The following is a 20,333-nucleotide window of genomic DNA, read 5'->3' on the forward strand; positions in this document are numbered from 1 at the left end:
TCAACTTACATATCCACATTGCTGTTCATCACCAAAGGAAGTCAGGACTGGAACTCACACAGGGTAGGAGCCTGGAGGCAGGAGCTGATGCAGAACCCATGGAAGGAATATTACTTTCTGACTTGCTTCCCTTGGCTTTCTCAGCTTGCTTTCTTATAGAACTCAAGACTACCACCCCAGGGATGGTACCACCCACAGTGGGCCCTCCCACCCTTGATCACTAATTGAGAAAATGCCTTACAGCTGGATCTCATGGAGGCTTTTCCTCAATGGAGGCTCCTTTTTCTTTGCTAACTCCAGCTTGTGTCAAGTTGACACACAAAACCAGCCAGTGCAGCAACTGTGTCAAATTTGGGGCTCTATATGTGGGCACACATCTAGGTATGTACAAACACATATGCATCGTCTCACACACACACACACACACACACACACACACACACAGAGAGAGAGAGAGAGAGAGAGAGAGAGAAAGAGAGAGAGAGAGGGAGAGAGAGAGAAAGATCCAAACATTTTTATAAATGTCTGGCATACCATAAGAAATCTGAATACTAAGTTTCTGGGTTATTTCTTATTATATGTGGTCTAGTCTTGCCATTATTTATAACAAAAAATTAAATATTTTATGTGTTTAAATATGATACTTGTTACCAGAAATTATTTTGTATTTCAAAATAAAATCTTCTTGGAAGGCAATAGGAATTAAGAAACACAGGCCAGAGACAGAGGAACATGCCAACCAAGCACAGTGAAATTTGGCACAGTGTATGGAATTTGGCAACCAAGTTGTATAAGATGGAACAAAATATGGATCACTCAGAGATCAAAACTGAAAAAAAAAAGCTGTACTTGGATATGAACTCCATATTTGAGAAGAGGATTGGAAGGTCCTTCCACAGTCCTTTGTGGAGACAACTGAGAAAGAGTGGCTGTTGTCCAGGAGGTGGAAGTGGGTTGGTGGAAGTGATCAGTGTGGAGAACTGATGGCTTTTGGACAGGGTTCATGGTGAGCTTTGGCACTACCGTGGACTTCTAAAGCACCATGAGAAGGAAGTTTTCCAAAATGATTGGCAGTAAAAGTACCATCATGGAGCAGAAACTTGGGAGGAAAAAATCACATAGGTTCTAATTCTGGTATTATGCCCAGGCTCCACTAAAGCTAGGATTAAGAGGGTATGGGGAGTATAGATGTAGTATACCAGAGCATAGGGATGAAAAGTTGTGAGCTGGCTAGCTGGGGTTGAAGTAGAGAAAGGTCACAGGCCATCATGAGAGAGACAGAAGAGGAGCGACAGATGATGGAGCCTGTAAGAGTGGAAAGTTATACTAAGAGGGATAGGACGGGACACAGAGACAGAGTTTAGATACATGAGGTGATTATTTTACAGCTATCAGCTACCATGGTCGTCATCCTCATAGATGGAATTGTGTAAGGAGTTCAGAGGAAAGATGCTGAATAAGGCAGTATCAGAAGCAAGAAAATGTTTTGTCTATACAGTCCCTAAAGTCCTAGAGCTGACTTTTAACAAAATTATCTCTAGATATTGAAGAATGAACATACATTTTAAAATGTTTGTATGATAGTTCCACTTTAAAAAAATAAGGCTGGGTAAAATTAGAAATTGATATGCTCCATGGTGAGACATATTTGAGGTTAGCATATGTGAAGACATTTGTCCTTAGCTTAATGTAAAGTGGTTGAGAAGGCATATCAGACAGACAAATGGCTTTCTACTGCTTAGATAATTTTAGGAAAGAAACACATTTGTGTTGCTACAAAGTAAGATAGCTGAGGTCTGTTCATGCATGAGCCACTAAGCATCACAGGGTATAAGTGCTGCAAATGTTTGACCTTCCAATCAGGCCTCTTCATTATTGGGCTTCTGCAGCACTTTATAATGATATTTCTCAAGAACACTAAGGTTCAACGCATTCATTCCTGAATGGGAAAGTTGTCCTGATACTCTGCTTCTGAGCATGTGTGGTTTCTCTCAGTGTTTCCTGCTCCTTTGAATAGAGATTGAATTCTCGTCTCAGATTTATAGCTCAAGAACAGTTTGATGTGCCCAGTCTCAGCCTAGTTTCCAGTTTCTATCAGCAATTTATCTGGTTTAGTTTGGCTAAACTGAGCTGGCATCTTATCGCACTCCTCAGGGCCTGTTCATGATACTCTGAACTAATGGTGAACATAAAAACAATATCAGCAATAACAATAAATCCAAAGAAAAGCCACCAAGATTTTTTTATAAGCACTTCTCAGCCTGCAATGTGAATTTCAGCATTGTTTTCTGTCTTTGGTGTTTTTCCTGTGGAAATGTGGTATCATCCGGAAGGCTATTGCCTATCTACCCTTAATTTATGTTCTCATCCCTTCTCCAATACTACCATAGAGTCTCTGGATATTTGAAGACATATTATTTAAATACTACTTATCTGATTTGGAGTGGGGTAGTCATTCAGTATGGAGCTGGTGTCTAAATAGGAATAGGCTGGAGTATTTTCTATCTTTGTCCCAACTGTCTCATTTGGTGATTCACAGTATGAGGAGACCATGAGGCTTATGGTCTAGTTTCTATTTTGATGTTTACAGTTTCACAAATAACTATCTACTTATTAGCTACACTTTGAAGAAAACTATCTATTTCCTATCAAAAGTTGAAACATTTGAGTATATTTATAATTTTTTTTCTTTCTCTAATGGGACCCAAGAAAGGCTCCTTGAGTTTATTAATTAATACGTTTATTGATTTTATTAATGAATATGTCTAGAGCAATTGAAGCATGGACCGATGAGAAATGCTTTTAATGATATATGGCTGTGGTGGTTTAGATATGCTTGGCCTATGGGAAGTGGCACTGTTAGAAGATATGGCCTTGTTGGAGGAGGTTTAGCGTTGTTAGAGGAAGTTCATCAGTGTGAAGGTGGGCTTTGAGGTCTCCTAGTGCTCAAGCTCCATCCAGTGCAGAAAAGAGCCTCCTCCTAGCTGGCTGAAGAAGACTGCCCCTTCCTGGGTGCCGGCAGATCAAGGTGTAGAACTCTTGGCTCCTTTAGGACCATGTCTGCCTGCATGCTGCCATGCTTCTTGCCATGATGATAGTGGACCGAACCTCTGAAACTGTAAGCCAGTCCCAATTAAATGCTTGTCTTTTTAAGAGTTGCCTCGGACATGGTGTCTCTTCACAGCAGAAGGAATCTATAGCTGAGACAATGGCTTAGCTACATATTTAAGCATCAACAACCCATATCTTCTCAGGGAGCTGTGGGTGCTGTAACTTACTCTTCTACACCAGTACTCAGTCTGTTTGGTGTGTACTTACTTTTACCAGTATGATGAGAAAAGCCTTCTAAAAAAGTTCTACACCAAAGTCTAGCAGACAATTGTTTGAATATGTATATATGCACACTTGTATGTTCATGTGTTTAAGCAATAATGTATGGCTGTGTTTGAGGGCCAGAGGTATGTATTGGATCACTTCAGCCATGTTCTACCCTATCTATCTATCTATCTATCTATCTATCTATCTATCTATCTATCTATTATCTATCTACCTATCTACCTATCTACCTATCTATCTATCTATCTATCTATCTATCTATCTATCTACCTATCTACCTATTCATCCATCTTTCTATTTTCGAGACAGATTCTCTCACTGAATTTGGAGTTCACTGACCCTGGTAGGCTGGCTAGCCCATAAGCTTCAATGATTTGCCTGTGTATACACACCAGCAGTGGGATTATAGGTGCCTATCACTACGATTGACATTTTATGTAGGTTCTTGAATTTGAACTCAGGTTCTCATTTTTGCATCACAAGCATTTTACTGATTGAGGTCCCTACCCAGATAATAGAAGGAATTTTGATAATTCACTGCTTTAGGGTAAGAGAATATATAGTTATTTTAAGGGAAGATTATATTTTCTGTTTTATGGCCAAAAGGTATCATAAATAATTTTAATAATCTCAGAAGAAGATGAATTAATTATTGGTCAATACTGTTTCCTGAGCATGTGAATCTGGCTTTTTCATGGTGCTATGAATTTGCCTAGCATGTTTATTTCACTTTTTCCTAAAACGATTGAAGAAATATAATATTCAGCTAAATTTTGGTAGTGACATGCATGGAATTTTTTTTTTTTCATGTAGAATACCTTGATTTTAGAATTAAAAAAATCATAGATTGTGTCCTAGGACCAGGCATAATAAAGTAAGTGAATTTTAACGTGTTTACCTTTCCTAGCTGTGTCCTTCAGCAGCTTTCAAACGACCCTTCTGCTGTTTGAAGGTGCTGTGGATTTTCTGTTGGGTCAGCACCTCTGAGGGCTGGTGAGGATGGATGGGCAGGAAAAGCTGGCAGAGGGCAGAGCTTTGCCCTGCATCAAACAAACTCTTCAAGGTTGAGTTTGCTTATCGCACTCAGAGAAACCCTTCAGAAAATCCAGAAAGAAAAAAGAGAACTCTCAAACCCCTTGATTGCCCATCTGTTTCACCTAAAAATCATGCTGGCCTCCCCTGGCTACTGTAATGCTTTACTGTGCCTTCTGAACTTCCAGGATGTTGTTAGTTCATATAAAGAAGTCAAGAATAATATCTGTAAGAGAAAAACCTAAAAGGGGGCAAAGGAGACAGAATATCAGGCACTGGTGCGAAGTAGTCTTGTTTGCTTGATTTTATTTGAGTATCAAAATCCAAGTGTCAGGTGCATGAAACCATGGAATTGACTTGGCCTAGCCACCTTGAAAGGCATGTGTTATAGGTTTTGAGATTAAAATCCATGTGCCTTCTAGTTTGTGGCAGACTAATGTAATCCCTCACGTAGTGACATGTTCAGGCGTCTTTGTGTTTCTCTGTTTATCCCCTGGGAAGCCAAGGAAGCAGACGCTTGACTGGATGATTGGCTTTAGATGCTAATCTTGTGTACCCTGCATGGCTTGCAAATGCATCCTTGTATCCTGGCAACTACAACTGTATTGGCACCATATTCTGTCTTTTGAAAAAGGTATAAAAAGCTTGAGTGCTGTCAATCAAATTGTCATGGCCTCAGTTGTCCTGTAGTCCCTCTAACCTGGCTTGATTTAATTTCTAGAGGCTATAACATGTAACCTTGTTTTGACAATTAAGCACAAACACCATCAGGTATTGTGTTGTGAAATCCAGTCCAATGAGACACTCAGATTTCATTTCTCTTTCTGGATGCCCAAGTGGCCACTCACAGGCTCTGAATAGAACATGGGGAGAAAGTGGTTGAAGCTGGAGTTAGCCCTCACTTGGGATGAGTCATTTCCTTACTTGCTTTCAGTTTTCATCTTTCCCATCAAGACTCAGAGAGGGAAAGCAGTACTTTGTAATGGGCATGCAACATGTGGAGCCACATGGTCTCTCTTGTAATTTGCATCATTTTATTCTGTGCTTTCAAAGATGTTTGTCTGCCTCAGTGTGTTCTGATGTGTGTTCTTATGTGTGCATGTGCATCGTTGTGTCCATGCATAACGAAGCCAAAGGACATCTTGATGTCTGCCCCTGCCAATCTGAATTTAAAATAAACCTCTCTTGCCCTGTTTCGTCTTCCTTATCTCTCAACCTGGAATCCTGATTTCTCAGGATACCACTTATAGAACAATAGGACACTATAGCACCTGGAGAGATGTTCTTCTTCAGGCACTATCCAGCTTTGTTTTGCTGTCTAGTGATCGTTAGAGATTTGCCTGTGGACCACTCTAGTACAGGAATTACCAGTACATACAACCAATCCTGGTTGTTTTAAATGTAAGTTTTCATGCTTGCAAGGCAAACAATTTACCAACTGATCTGTTTCTTAAACCACAACATTTCAAACATTTGTTGGAACATAAGTAGTTGATTGTAAGGGCCAATTACATGTATTATTATTGATTTTGGTGACAGACCAAATATAGTAACAGGACGAGACTGGAACATCTAGCCCACAGACATTGCTAATTATTGTTGACTGGGCAGTTGAGCACTTGACCTCCCTGGTAGTGAGTCAGCCTAAACCAATGTTTAAAACTGGTTCTCTTTAGACATCACAATGTCTGCTGCGGGGCTAAGGTGGAAACCTGTCAGTTCAGCCTCTGACCCTATTTCTGCTTTTACACAATGAGATGATTTTTCTCTTATCTCTTAAGGGTTCATGTTTAGCACATCTCTTCAGGAGCTATAGTTCTATCAATGGTGTTCTGGGTAATCAGGATTCCAGGTTTAGAGATAAAGAAGAAAAAAAATGAAGAACAGGGCAAGAGATGTTTCTTTTAAATTCAGATTGTCAGGGGCAGATGTCAAGAAACCTTTAGAGACAAATAAACTCTTCATTATAAAGTGGCATGTGAAATCCTGTCTTTACAATAAATCCTTTTAGCATCGCACACATCTCATGGCTTTCCTTGCTTTAGAATTCCCATAGTGTTTAGTCAAGTTACAGTCTTTAACACCTACAGATGCTGTTTAAAATAATTTTTGACGAAAATGTTAATATTCACTTGGAATTATTATTTTCTTTTTCTGTGTGCTTGTGTGTGTGTGTGTGTGAGAGAGAGAGAGAGAGAGCTCGCGTGTGCATGTGCAAGTGCATGCACATGGTTGTATCTAGATACATGTGATTGTGTATGTGTATGGGTTTACACCTGTGTGGGAGGTTGAGAACCATCCTACAGGGCCCTTCTGCCTCATTCATCGTTGCATGGTCTCCCAGTCAAACCCAGAGCTCAGGATGTGGCTGTCATGGCTAACATGCTTGCTCCGGGGATTTCTTGCCTCTGCTTTCTGAAACTGGAATTACAGGAAGGCTGTGGTGCCCGCCCAGCATTTAAGTAGGTTTCTGGTAATCTGAACTTGGGTTTGTTAGTTGGATGGCAAGTGCTTAACCACTGAGTCTTCTAATTTGCATTTCTATGTTAGCATCAGCATCTAGTAAAATATTATGTTTCTTCCCTGTAATGCTGAATAGAAAACAACTTCTCAGTTAGAGCCCTAGAATGTTGCATGGGTGAAGTTTTAAGAAGCTACACAGGCAGTCTCAGTGTACTATAAAAGAGGAAGTTCGTGTTCAGTTTTATTTCCTGGTAGATAGGAACTACTCTTGTCTTAAAAAAAAAGAAATCAATCAATCAATCAATCAACCAACCAACCAATCAATCAATCAGAAAAGTGAACAGAGTGATGAAAATTAAATGGAAAAAACCAACCGATTTTCTTTCCATTTCCTGACATTATGACCTATATGTATAGAAATTCCTAATTCTCTAGAAGGAATTGTTCCTAGAAAAATGTCCCATCTCAGTAATTAAGCTGTAGAAACATATCGGCAATATCAGAAGCTCTGGCCAGCAGTGTTTTTTTCCCACAGTATGTTGGGAGAAAAATACATTACCCTTGGACATTATCATCTCCTGTTTTTACCAGTCATTCCTTAAGGACTGCACTCTGATGAAACATACAAACTGAGCACTAAGAAAATCTCTCAAACAAGAAGAACAAACAGAATGATTGACAGCACCATGCAGTACTTAAGAGAGTCCCGAGGACCAAAGGCAATTTGACCAGAGCTACTCCATTAGATACCCAGCTGATTAAGAATTATCAGTGCTTTAGTCTAGCTGGGCTGGATGATAAAGCAGAAGTCACTGTGTACTTCCCAGTTATATTTATAACACTCAGTCACATTGTAGTTTGCTAGTTCGATCATTTTTAATAAGTTCATTTTGTCATCTCCATACAATTTTCAACTAAAGAAACCCTCCAGGTGCCATTAAGTATAGAAACTAGGGCTGCATCAATATCTCCTGATTATTAGAATTAATCTTCTGGCACCTGTCTCATTTTCAGAATGCTGTTTTAAGGAAATTAAGATGTGGAATGCTGTGTAGTTGAGTACACATTGTTCATGTACATGGGAGACTGATGCTAACATTTGCCAAGTTCATAATCAGATAAGGAGTAGGTCACCTTGTAGAGGGAGAAACCTACAGAGCAGTCCCTTCACCTGCCTGTGCTTTCTCCTACACCCTTCTCTGTATACAAGCACTCTCTGGCCTTCATTTAACAAGAATAGATTTCTCTCCCTTCCTTTCAATTTCTCTTCTCATTCTGTTCTTTTCTGTCCTTTGCCACTCTTCTCCATCTTCTTGCCGATGGTTTGAGATGGATCATCCCCCAGTCCCTGTGGAACTAGGAGATGCACACCATCCTAAGATGATGCTCTTCAGAGTTCAATGATAAGTAATAGTCTCTGTGGATTATCTGAGATAAAATATTCATTCTAGGCTAGATTCTCCGTCCACCTTGTTGATGTATTTCTTTGTGTCTGAGATGATAAACCATGTGCCAGAAGACACAGAGACATGTTATACAGCAGCTAAGAATGCTTAGATGTGCTGACAATCCTTTGAAAATACGCATCATTTCAGCATCCCAGTCACTGTTAACAGGAAAAGCTTGAAGGTAGTGTTTTCCACTGTCTTCAGACTGTATCAGCTGATGAATCTGGACACCATGATTCTCATTCAAGCCTTAAACCTTTAATACTTTAGACCTCAAGATGTCAAAGGCCAAGAATTCCCCTTTCTTCTACTACTTCTTATAGTCAGATGATTTCTTTCTTTGTTCCTTCCTTTCTTCTTTCAATCTTTTCTTCCTCCCTTGTTTCCTTCCTTTGTTTATTTATTTGGTTAGTTAGTTAGATTTTTAGTTATAGACAGATTCTCACTACAAAATCCTGGCTGGCCTGCAACTTGATATGTAGACCAAGCTGACCTTGAACTCACAAGAGACTCACTTGCTTACAACTCCTGAATACTGAGATTAAAGGCATGTGTGACCCTCCTCATCCTATGATCTACTCTTTATCTCAATACTGCTTGACAAGGTTATGGCTCTAGACTTTGATTTTTTTTTAAATAACTTAATCATTGGAAGCAAATTAAATGGGAAGCTTACAATAGAGAGCCAGTGCTTTTTGCAAACCCAGATGGGACAGTCTGGGGTCTGCCCCTCAACCTAATCCTTCGCAAACAAAGATGGCCACAGCATTCGTGGAACTCTGGCTCAGGAAAGGGGAGACTGCTGGTTCTGTGATTGGAAGTCACCTTGCTCAGCACTCACTCCTGGTCAGCATCTGGGGCCCTGGTTTGCCGGTTCTGGTCATCACCCTTCTTCTTGTGGCCACAGATGATGTCATCAATCCACAGATGCAGAACTTCAGTCTCCACTGCTGTTTTGTATGTTTGTAGCTCCACAGCCAATGGCTCCCAAATACCCTGCTCTTTCATGTTCGCCAAGGTACCAGTCTCACCGATTCACACCCCAGGTCTCGCAACTCTCCTGTGTGTGCTTGGCCCGAAGGGAGGTAAGCAGACAAATGGTACTGGCCCCACAATTCTGGATCCAGGTCCGAGGCATGGCCTCTAACGCCTGAGCCACAGCTCTATATGGCCATTGTTCCACACCAGTCATGGCCTTAGATTTTTCTGTCAAGTCATGGGCCACGGCTATCTCAGAGGCTCCACAACCAGGCACCAGTTGAGGATCCAGTTGAACATTGCGGCACACTTGCGTGGCATCCTGGAGGTTGTGTTCTACTTCTGAGAGTATCTCTTTGCTGGCTCCTCTAAGAAGAATGGTGCAGGCCTTTGAGCCTTTTCAGTCAGTGATGAATGTAAAGTACTCATCTCCAATCGTCTTGATTTCCAATAAGCCTGCCCCTGTACCAACATCATCTTCTCTCAGTTCCTTGGGTCAGCCGACTATCCGTGCCCTACAGGCTCTAGCAAAGTGATTATTGTCTGTTTTCCAGACTCTATGAGTGGCTGTGACATTGACCCATATGAGGTAGTGCTGAGCTAAATCTGAGATGCCCTTTTCTGTGATGACAAGGTCATCACAGAATAATATCCTGTGCTGGATAATATCCTCACACAACTGCTGGATGCACTCATCTTTCATTTGCAGGATTCGGGTGAAATCCTCCTTTCGTGTAATCTCAATGTCAGTCTGACTTACTTTCTTGTACTCCAGAGAAGAATTCAGTAGCACAATTTGAGGATTCTTAATATAGCAGCTCATTACTGGATGGGTCACATCCTTGTTAATTATAACTCCGTGTAAGATGCATGAGTCTTCAGTGATGCCCCCAGGAATCTTTTCTACCCTCGAATACTTCTTGATGTCATTTTTTTTCTGCCATTCTCTTCAAACTGCACAGTCTTAACAGTATCCAGTGCAATGCTGCATGCCAAAGAGGATCACCAGTTGATGACATTTGTAGTAATAGAGCTATTGATGATGTTTAACATCATCTCATAGTTATTGACATCAACAGGGGTACTGATTTTCTTCAGAGTGTTGATCATATCACCCAGTGTCATGCGATAAGCACTGATTACCACTGTTGGGTGCATCTGCTGCTCTAAGAAATGCTCAGCCACAGACAGCATCAAGGATAACTACTGATGTGGTTCCATCTCCAACCTCTTCATCCTGGGTCCTGCTAATTTCAATCATGGACTTTACTGCAGGATGCTGGACTTGAATCTCTCCAAGAATGGCATTGCCATCATTGGTCATCACGATTCCTCCCATTGGGTCCAAAAGCATCTTCATCATAAATTAAGGTCCCAAGCAGGTCCTGATGATGTCTGCATTTGTCTTTGCAGCGTTGATATTTCTAGATGGAACTTTTCTTCTGACTGAGCATGAGCACTGGATGGTGCATATAGACTTTGTGTGTGTGTCCCCTCCCCCACCCCCGGCTTTGAGCAGGTTGGCTCAGACCTGATTTGCCACAGTTGCTAGCTTACCTAGAATGGAATCTTCTGACTCAGGTAAGATCTATTGTCCTGCCACATCTGCAGTTTCCTCCAAGAAGCCACTACCTGCTCATAGGCTGAAGCTGTTTTCCTGACAAAGCAATGAGATCCTGGCGTGGTAGGGGATGGGTGTTCCCCCTTTATAGGCTCAAACTCATAAGCAAACATTGGGCCTTGATCAGAGAACTTTGTCTTGGCTCATTATTTCTCTCACTGCCTTTCCCATCCAACCCCATCTTTCCTTTCAGGAATTTAGTAATCCATGGCCACTGGCGGCTACAAGACTTTGCTGTTTGCTAGTGAATTTCTTCTTTCCTCTTCAAAAGCATAGCCAATATTTATGAAGTATACTTTACAAGTGGGTCATAGTGGAACTGAGTTGACAAAGATCTTGTAGACACTGCTGAACTAATTGTATCACTAAAATATCTATTGGGGACCTACACAGCTTTATTAATAGGCCCACAATGTTGCAGGAAACATGGTTTTAAGAACGGAGCTACTCGTTTAAGATCTACACAGTAACTAAGTTCCAGATCATCTCTTTCACCTCAAAACCTGTTCTTCCTCCAGCGATTGATAGAAAATAGAGCATGGACCATATATGTGATTTAACTGGTTTCACTTTGTCTTCATAGATAGAAGTTTCTAGCTGATCATCAGTATTAACTGGGAGTTGCACATAAATGCATGAATGTTCAGATTAGCAGAATCAAGATAATACTAAAATTCTTGCTCATAAAGATTACATGTGATATAAACATGTTCTGAGGTACCCATGGTGATCTGGTACAAATACATTATGTCCATCCTTTGTGAGCACTGTGTGCAAGCTCATGCATGTGCACATGTGTGTGAGTGAAGTACATGTGTGTTGTGGGGGTTGCATGCCATGCCACATGTGTGGAAGTCAGAGGACAGTTTTGTGGAGTTGGTTCTCCCCTTCTACTTTTCCCCTGGGTTCCATTGTTGACATGGTTGACCTCAGGTTGCCAGGCTTTTGGGGAAAGTGCCTTTGTAGGCTACAGCACCTCAGTAGCCCATATCATTTCCCTCCTAATATAAAAGTAAGTTGTAATTGATAGACTACCGAAAGTGCAACGAGGAGATCATATTAAGAAAATTTGCAAATGGAGATGATTACTGCTTCCTATGCATTTGAATGGAGAGTTACAACAAACCTTCACATGTGAAAACATAGATTTCAGGTTGAGATGATAGAGTACATTGGTTACTTTTTATGTTGCTAGGAAAAATACCCAGAGAAGCAACTTACAGGGGGAAATACTTATTTGGATTCACTGTTTCTGCCCATCACAGCCGGGGAAGGCATGACAGAACTCTTCACAGCAGGAGCCTATGAGAGCTGTCTCATAACAAACCAAGAAGCAGAAGGGGTGGGAGATATGGCTCAGTGGGTAAAGTGAGAACCTGGGTTTGGATTCTTAGCACCCACATAGAAGCTAGTCTCCATGGTGCACATTTGTAAACCTAGCACTGGAGAGATGCAGACAGGAAGAGTCCTAGAGTTTATTGGCTACCAGCTCAGCTACATCGGTGAATTCAAGGTACAGGAAGAGACTGTCTCAAAAAATGAGGGGAAGAGTAAGTGAAGACAAAGATATAAGATATTGGTCTCTAGACTCTACATACACATGCAACTGTATACACATACAGACACACAGAGACACTCCTCTCTCTCTCTCTCTCTCTCTCTCTCTCTCTCTCTCTCTCTCTCTCTGTCTCTGTCACACACACACACACCCACATACAAAGGCAGAGAACTTGGTGTTGAACCAGTAGATAATAACTTTCCACATCCACTCCCAGTGGACCATTTCTGCTAGCTAAACCACTTGTCCTAAAGGTTCTACAGTGTTTGAACTTACATTTCCTGCTGGGAACCAAATGTTGAAATACATGGACCTGTGGGGATGTTTCACATTCAAATCACAGCATCCAATGGCAACATTCTTTCATGTTGAACAGCAGGCTAAAGTGGACATTTAAGTGGAACAGCTTTTGACATTATCATCACCTATCTAAATAAGCCCTATACAATGAGTTTAATCTTAGAATAATTTGTTTGAATTTGCAAATGCATGGGACAATTTATTGTCTAAACTTTTTATCTATTAAAGGAAAATGTAATAATACTAATGTGAATCTTGGAGTTGTCCAATAACTATTTTACACTGTTGTATACTTGGCACTTCGAGATATTGAATCATGGCTAAGCCTCTCCCTGTACAAATCCTTCTCTTCATCTTGCTACCACCAAAGGAAGGCTACTCCTCAGATGCTGCTATTAATTGCCAATAATTTTGATTGCCTATGGAACATCCAGAAACATGCAGACTCTTCAGGCTGACTCTACCGCTGGTGTTTATAGCTTAGCTGAGCTTCATCTTATACCATGTAGAGTCACTCTGACCAGTTATTTCTCAAAGAAAAGAATTTGATATAGATATCAGAACTTGCTAATACCCTAGGAGATTAATTTCCTGTGACAGTGCATGAGACAGATGGTATCTTCTTATCCTTCAACTGTGTTCTGAAGGGTGAAGGTTTTTTTTTTTTGCAGTTTTTCTTCTTTCAATCTTGCTTAAACTATTTCTTGTGAATGAAGCGTTAAAATAGAACTCACTGCCTACTCCACTTCTGCTTAGAAACCTGTCTTTCAACTCTTTTGAGCTGTATCCCTCCTTCAAGCCTTTACACTGCCCACTTCTCTTCCTAAGGCAGCCACACTCTCTGCTGTGCTCTGGTCGTACACCTCCCACAGACTTTATGTAACACTGAAAAGAAAGGACTTTCCTCACCACCACGCCTAAGGTAAAAGTTATCTTACAAAATTAATTGGCTCTCTTTTTCCTTAGCCATTAGCAAAAAAGAAAAAGATTCATAAGTCTGCTGATTGAAGCGTATTTATTAAATATGAATTATTTAAATGATAAGAGAAATGCATGCTTGCTATAATGATTTAAACATTCCAGAAATGTTTAAATTAAAGTCAACTTGTTCTCACCCAAGCTCCACTTTTTCCAGTTCAGTTAAAAATATTACACACTAGCCAGGCAGTGGGAGGCAGAGGCAGGCAGATTTCTGTATTTGGAGACCAGCCTGGTCTACAGAACAATCTCAGGACAGCCAGCCCTAGACAGAGAAACCCTGTCTCAAAACAAAACAAAAACAAAACAAAACAACCCCCCAACAAGAACAAAAACAAACAACAACAATACCAAAAATTGATACTTAAAGTTCTTTTCATTTTAACTTATTTATGCAAGTCTATACCAAGCCTATAACTATGTAATTGTGTTATAAAAGCATAGTAAATTTATTTTTCCATTTTTATTAGGTATTTAGCTCATTTACATTTCCAATGCTATACCAAAAGTCCCCTATATCCACCCACCCCCACTCCCCTGCCCACCCACTCCCCCTTTTTGGCCCTGGTGTTCCCCTGTACTGGGGCATATAAAGTTTGCAAGTCCAATGGGCCTCTCTTTCCAGTGATGGCCGACTAGGCCATCTTTTGATACATATGCAGCTAGAGTCAAGAGCTCCGGGGTACTGGTTAGTTCATAATGTTGTTCCATCTATCCATCTATAGGGTTGTAGATCCCTTTAGCTCCTTGGCTACTTTCTCTAGCTCCTCCATTGGGAGCCCTATGATCCATCCATTAGCTGACTGTGAGCATCCACTTCTGTGTTTGCTAGGCCCCGGCATAGTCTCACAAGAGACAGCTACATCTGGGTCCTTTCAATAAAATCTTGCTAGTGTATGCAATGGTGTCAGCGTTTGGATGCTGATTATGGGGTGGATCCCTGGATATGGCAGTCTCTACATGGTCCATCCTTTCATCTCAGCTCCAAACTTTGTCTCTGTAACTCCTTCCATGGGTGTTTTGTTCCCAAATCTAAGGAGGGGCATAGGGTCCACACTTCAGTCTTCATTCTTCTTGAGTTTCATGTGTTTAGCAAATTATATCTTATATCTTGGGTATCCTAGGTTTGGGGCTAATATCCACTTATCAGTGAGTAAATATTGTGTGAGTTTCTTTGTGAATGTGTTACCTCACTCAGGATGATGCCCTCCAGGTCCATCCATTTGGCTAGGAATTTCATAAATTCATTCTTTTTAATAGCTGAGTAGTACTCCATTGTGTAGATGTACCACATTTTCTGTATCCATTCCTCTGTTGAGGGAAATCTAGGTTCTTTCCAGCTTCTGGCTATTATAAATAAGGCTGCTATGAACATAGTGGAGCATGTGTCCTTCTTACCAGTTGGGGCATCTTCTGGATATATGCCCAGGAGAGGTATTGCTGGATCCTCCGGTAGTACTATGTCCAATTTTCTGAGGAACCGCCAGACTGATTTCCAGAGTGGTTGTACAAGCCTGCACTCCCACCAACAATGGAGGAGTGTTCCTCTTTCTCCACATCCACGCCAGCATCTGCTGTCACCTGAATTTTTGATCTTAGCCATTCTGACTGGTGTGAGGTGGAATTTCAGGGTTGTTTTGATTTGCATTTCCCTGATGATTAAGGATGTTGAACATTTTTTCAGGTGCTTCTCTGCCATTCGGTATTCCTCAGGTGAGAATTCTTTGTTCAGTTCTGAGCCCCATTTTTTAATGGGGTTATTTGATTTTCTGAAGTCCACCTTCTTGAGTTCTTTATATATGTTGGATATTAGTCCCCTATCTGATTTAGGATAGGTAAAGATCCTTTCCCAATCTGTTGGTGGTCTTTTTGTCTTATTGACGGTGTCTTTTGCCTTGCAGAAACTTTGGAGTTTCATTAGGTCCCATTTGTCAATTCTCGATCTTACAGCACAAGCCATTGCTGATCTGTTCAGGAATTTTTCCCCTGTGCCCATATCTTCAAGGCTTTTCCCCACTTTCTCCTCTATAAGTTTCAGTGTCTCTGGTTTTATGTGAAGTTCCTTGATCCACTTAGATTTGACCTTAGTACAAGGAGATAAGTATGGATCGATTCCCATTCTTCTACATGATAACAACCAGTTGTGCCAGCACCAATTGTTGAAAATGCTGTCTTTCTTCCATTGGATGGTTTTAGCTCCCTTGTCGAAGATCAAGTGACCATAGGTGTGTGGGTTCATTTCTGGGTCTTCAATTCTATTCCATTGGTCTACTTGTCTGTCTCTATACCAGTACCATGCAATTTTTATCACAATTGCTCTGTAGTAAAGCTTTAGGTCTGGCATGGTGATTCCGCCAGAAGTTCTTTTATCCTTGAGAAGACTTTTTGCTATCCTAGGTTTTTTGTTATTCCAGACAAATTTGCAAATTGCTCCTTCCGATTCGGTGAAGAATTGAGTTGGAATTTTGATGGGGATTGCATTGAATCTGTAGATTGCTTTTGGCAAGATAGCCATTTTTACAATGTTGATCCTGCCAATCCATGAGCATGGGAGATCTTTCCATCTTCTGAGATCTTCCTTAATTTCTTTCTTCAGAGATTTGAAGTTTTTATCATACAGATCTTTCACTTCCTTAGTTAGAGTCATGCCAAGATATTTTATATTATTTGTGACTATTGAGAAGGGTGTTGTTTCCCTAATTTCTTTCTCAGCCTGTTTATTCTTTGTATAGAGAAAGGCCATTGACTTGTTTGAGTTTATTTTATATCCAGCTACTTCACCGAAGCTGTTTATCAGGTTTAGGAGTTCTCTGGTAGAATTTTTAGGGTCACTTATATATACTATCATATCATCTGCAAAAAGTGATATTTTGACTTCCTCTTTTCCAATTTGTATCCCCTTGATCTCCTTTTGTTGTCGAATTGCTCTGGCTAATACTTCAAGTACTATGTTGAAAAGGTAGGGAGAAAGTGGGCAGCCTTGTCTAGTCCCTGATTTTAGTGGGATTGCTTCCAGCTTCTCTCCATTTTATTCTAAAACATTTTCACTTTAGCTTATTGTGTGAATATACTTCAAAGTAACATTTTAAAATATAGCTCATTTATGGGCTGGTGAGATGGCTCAGTGGGAAAAGCCACTTGCTTCCAAGCCTCATGATGTGAGTTTGACCCTCAAAAGTCACACTGCAGAAGTTGTCCTCTGACTTTCACCTGCACCCTCACACTAGCTAACTAACTAACTAACTAACTAACTAACTAACTAACTAACTAAATGTGATAAAAAATTTTAAATCTAAAAACATGGCTTGTTTGGAAACATGACTACATCATATTCCATATTGGGGATCACCCAAATTTAGACAGTCATTCCTATAATGATGGGTATGTACAGTACTCTAAGTTTTTATTAATAAAATACTGATTTCATAACCTCTAATATGCATTTAACACAGGACATACAGAGATGTTAACATATAAATACATATGTATTTGTATATCACAAATTCCTAACTTCTCAGAGGCTAGGCTAAAGTAGTTGCATTAAAAATTATGATTGATAGTCTCAGGCTGTTTGAAAGCTGTTGAAAAATGCTCTTCTTCATAGCAGATCTATTTTCCTACTTCCTTACACTCATAGGTTGCTCTGATTTTGCAGTCAGAAGGAACATTTATAACTTAAATTTGTATTTATTTTTTCATACTATGTATTCTGATCACAGTTTCCAACTCTTCCCAGATTCTCCCTACCTCCCTCCCCATCCAACTCTGTGCTCTTTCTTTGTTTCTCTCATTTAAAAAAAAAGGCAACTAAAATCAAACAAACAAACCATAATTAGGACAAACAAACAATAAGAAAGAAAAAAAAAGAATCAAAGAAAAAGGACAAGAAGCCTACAGAGGAGAGACAGACACATACACACTTGCACACACAGAAATGTCATTAAAACCCACAATCAGGAACCAGGGCATGTAAGCAAAAACCTGTAGGATAAAACTGCCCACATGCAGTATTATGAGAAAAATAACAACAACAAAACCAAATCAAACAAAAATAGAAACAAACAAAAACAAAAAGCCAAACTAAACCAAACCAAACCAACATCCAAAGATATCATCTGTGTAGGTCATCTACTGCAGGACAGGAGGCCTACCCTTAGATATTGTATATCCAGTGAGACTCCATTGGAGAATGCCAGTTATTCCCGCAAGTGTTTGTTAAAGATTGGTTCTGGCTTAGAGAAGGGGGCTCAATCCCCTTTCCCTCCCAACACTGGGATTCCCTCTGGCTAGGATCTGTGCAGGCCCTGTGCATGCTGCCACAGTCTCTGTGAGCTCGGTGCGCCAGCCCTGTTATGTCTAGAAGGCCTTGCTTCCTTGGTGTCCTCCATCCTCACTGGTTGTTATGTATTTCCCCCCTTTTTTATGGCTTCCTCTATAATCACTTGCTTTTTTTTTTAGTTTTTTCTCTTTAGTTACTCTTCAAAATTTTTTTCTTTTTTGTTACAAACAATCTTAGTTAAGGTTTCATTAATGTGAAGACACAACATGACCCGAGGCGACTTTTATAAAGAAAAACTTTTAACTGGGGCTGGCTTACAGTTTCAGAGGTTTAGTCCATTGTCATCAAGGTGGGAAGCATGGCAGCATGCAGGCAGACATGGTACTAGTGGAGCAAAGAGTTCTACATCCTGATTGACTGGCAGCAAGGAGGAGACTGTGTGTCACACTGGGCAGAGTCTGAGCACAGGAGACCTCAAAGCCCCACCTTCACTGTGACACACTTCCTCCAACAAGGCCAAGCCTCCTGATAGTGTCATTCCCTATAGGCAAGCATTCAAACACATGAATCTATGGGAACCATACCTATTCAAACTACCACACAAACACGTGGTAGTGATCTTTGTCATACAGCTTTCAAATAGGCTGTATCTCTCTAACTCTATGATTTTGCTATAAGGTTTTTGTTTGCCTAAAAAGTGGTTGTTTTTAATGACTTAAACAATTAAAAATAGTTTCTGAATCTCCTTCTTTCCTTAAAACCTTTTAAAAAGAATACAGATTTCAAATAAAAGAATACATATATCTTATATTTAATTTATCTAATAAATATTAATGTATAATATATAACATATTAATATTATACTTATATCAATATTTTAAAGGTAATATACTGTAATATCATATTAATAACATGTTATTAAGATGATATATTATATTGTTATTAATACATATTTGATTTGATAGTGAATTTAATAAATAAATACACATATAAATATTTTTTTTCTCAATTTTTCCTCATTTTGAAGAATCTATGTTTTCCTATTCATACTCAAAAGTATGTTACACTTTTTGTTTGTTTGTTTGTTTTTGTTTTTTGTTTTTTGAGACAGGGTTTCTCTGAATAGCCCTGGCTGTCCTGGAACTCGCTTTGTAGACCAGGCTGGCCTTGAACTCAGAAATCCACCTGCCTCTGCCTCCCGAGTGCTGGGATTAAAGGCGTGTGCCACCACGCCCGGCTAAGTTATACTTTTATTTTCCAGGAATCTTTTTCTTGTAGAACTAATATCATTTTTATTTGTTTTTAGATCTGTGACCTAATGAAATTGGCTGTGACTGCTACTAATTTATTGCTTTTTTTATTTTGAGATAATTTAATTGGGTTTGAGGTAGTGAAATAGTGTATAGACACTTCTCACCGAGGTCAGAATGATAGTCTTTAACAATACAAGATCCTGGAATAATAATTTTTCAATGACCTTGTATAATTATGAAACTTCTTCCTATATCCAGTCTGCCTTGGCAGCCAGCACAATGATATACAGTCATGAGTGCATCTGTATGTATGTGCATGCACATATGTGTTATTGAAATACTGACCTCTGAATCCACATACCTTACCTGTAGCCTCCTCCTTCCAGCAAGCTTTCCCTTGACTGCAGAGAAGGCTGCTGCTCTAGTAATGAGTAACTGTGGTTTTCTCCAGAAAGCTGGACTCTGCATTCTGTACCAGATACATTTTTCCTTTGGGGTCTTGATCTCAGCCTGTGCAAAGCCTCTCTGAATCACTAAGTCCCTTCTTTGTTCTTCCTCCGCCCTAGAGGTAATAGCTGCTTTCTGCATCTGCTGCACAATTTTCATTCAGGCTTAGAGTCCTCATTCCTTTTAGGAGGTGACTGCATTTCACTCCTCGGTTTTCATATGAAGCCTTCCTTGTTCAAATGACTTGTGGCTTTATTCTTCACACTTGACCCTTGCTGATACCCAGTCATAGCTGGCATGTTTCTGGGAAGAAAAGAACAGAAGAAAGGGGGAACAAAAATCCTTTGGGAGTGATGTCACAGATGCTGACCTAGGGACCAAGGAAGGAAATATGAAGGGTAGATGCAACTCTACCACAGAAGCCAAGAGCTCCGAGGCTGCCCTGGGATGCAGAGCCATGTGACTCTCCTAACCATGATCCATGTATCTGCAGACTACTTTAGACAAGATCAGTGTTTCCTAGTCTGTGTTCATTTATATTTTGGCTTATGCTTGCTCCAACTGTGCATCAATTATACTTTTATGTAACTAGTATTTTCGACCAAACCATCTTAATTAGTCTTGACTTTTAGTGTGGAAT

General features: G+C 40.1%; 1 long non-coding RNA gene and 1 pseudogene across 1 annotated transcript in view; one reads left to right on the plus strand and one right to left on the minus strand.

Moving 5' to 3' along the window:
• Positions 1-20,333, plus strand: part of 4930405D11Rik (RIKEN cDNA 4930405D11 gene) — a 90,462-nt gene that overhangs the window by 45,960 nt on the left and 24,169 nt on the right. The window lies entirely within an intron of this gene.
• Positions 8,921-10,726, minus strand: Gm11516 (predicted gene 11516; annotated as a pseudogene).

This window comes from Mus musculus, chromosome 11 (genome assembly GCF_000001635.26).
Source record: "Mus musculus strain C57BL/6J chromosome 11, GRCm38.p6 C57BL/6J".
Lineage (NCBI taxonomy): Eukaryota > Metazoa > Chordata > Mammalia > Rodentia > Muridae > Mus > Mus musculus.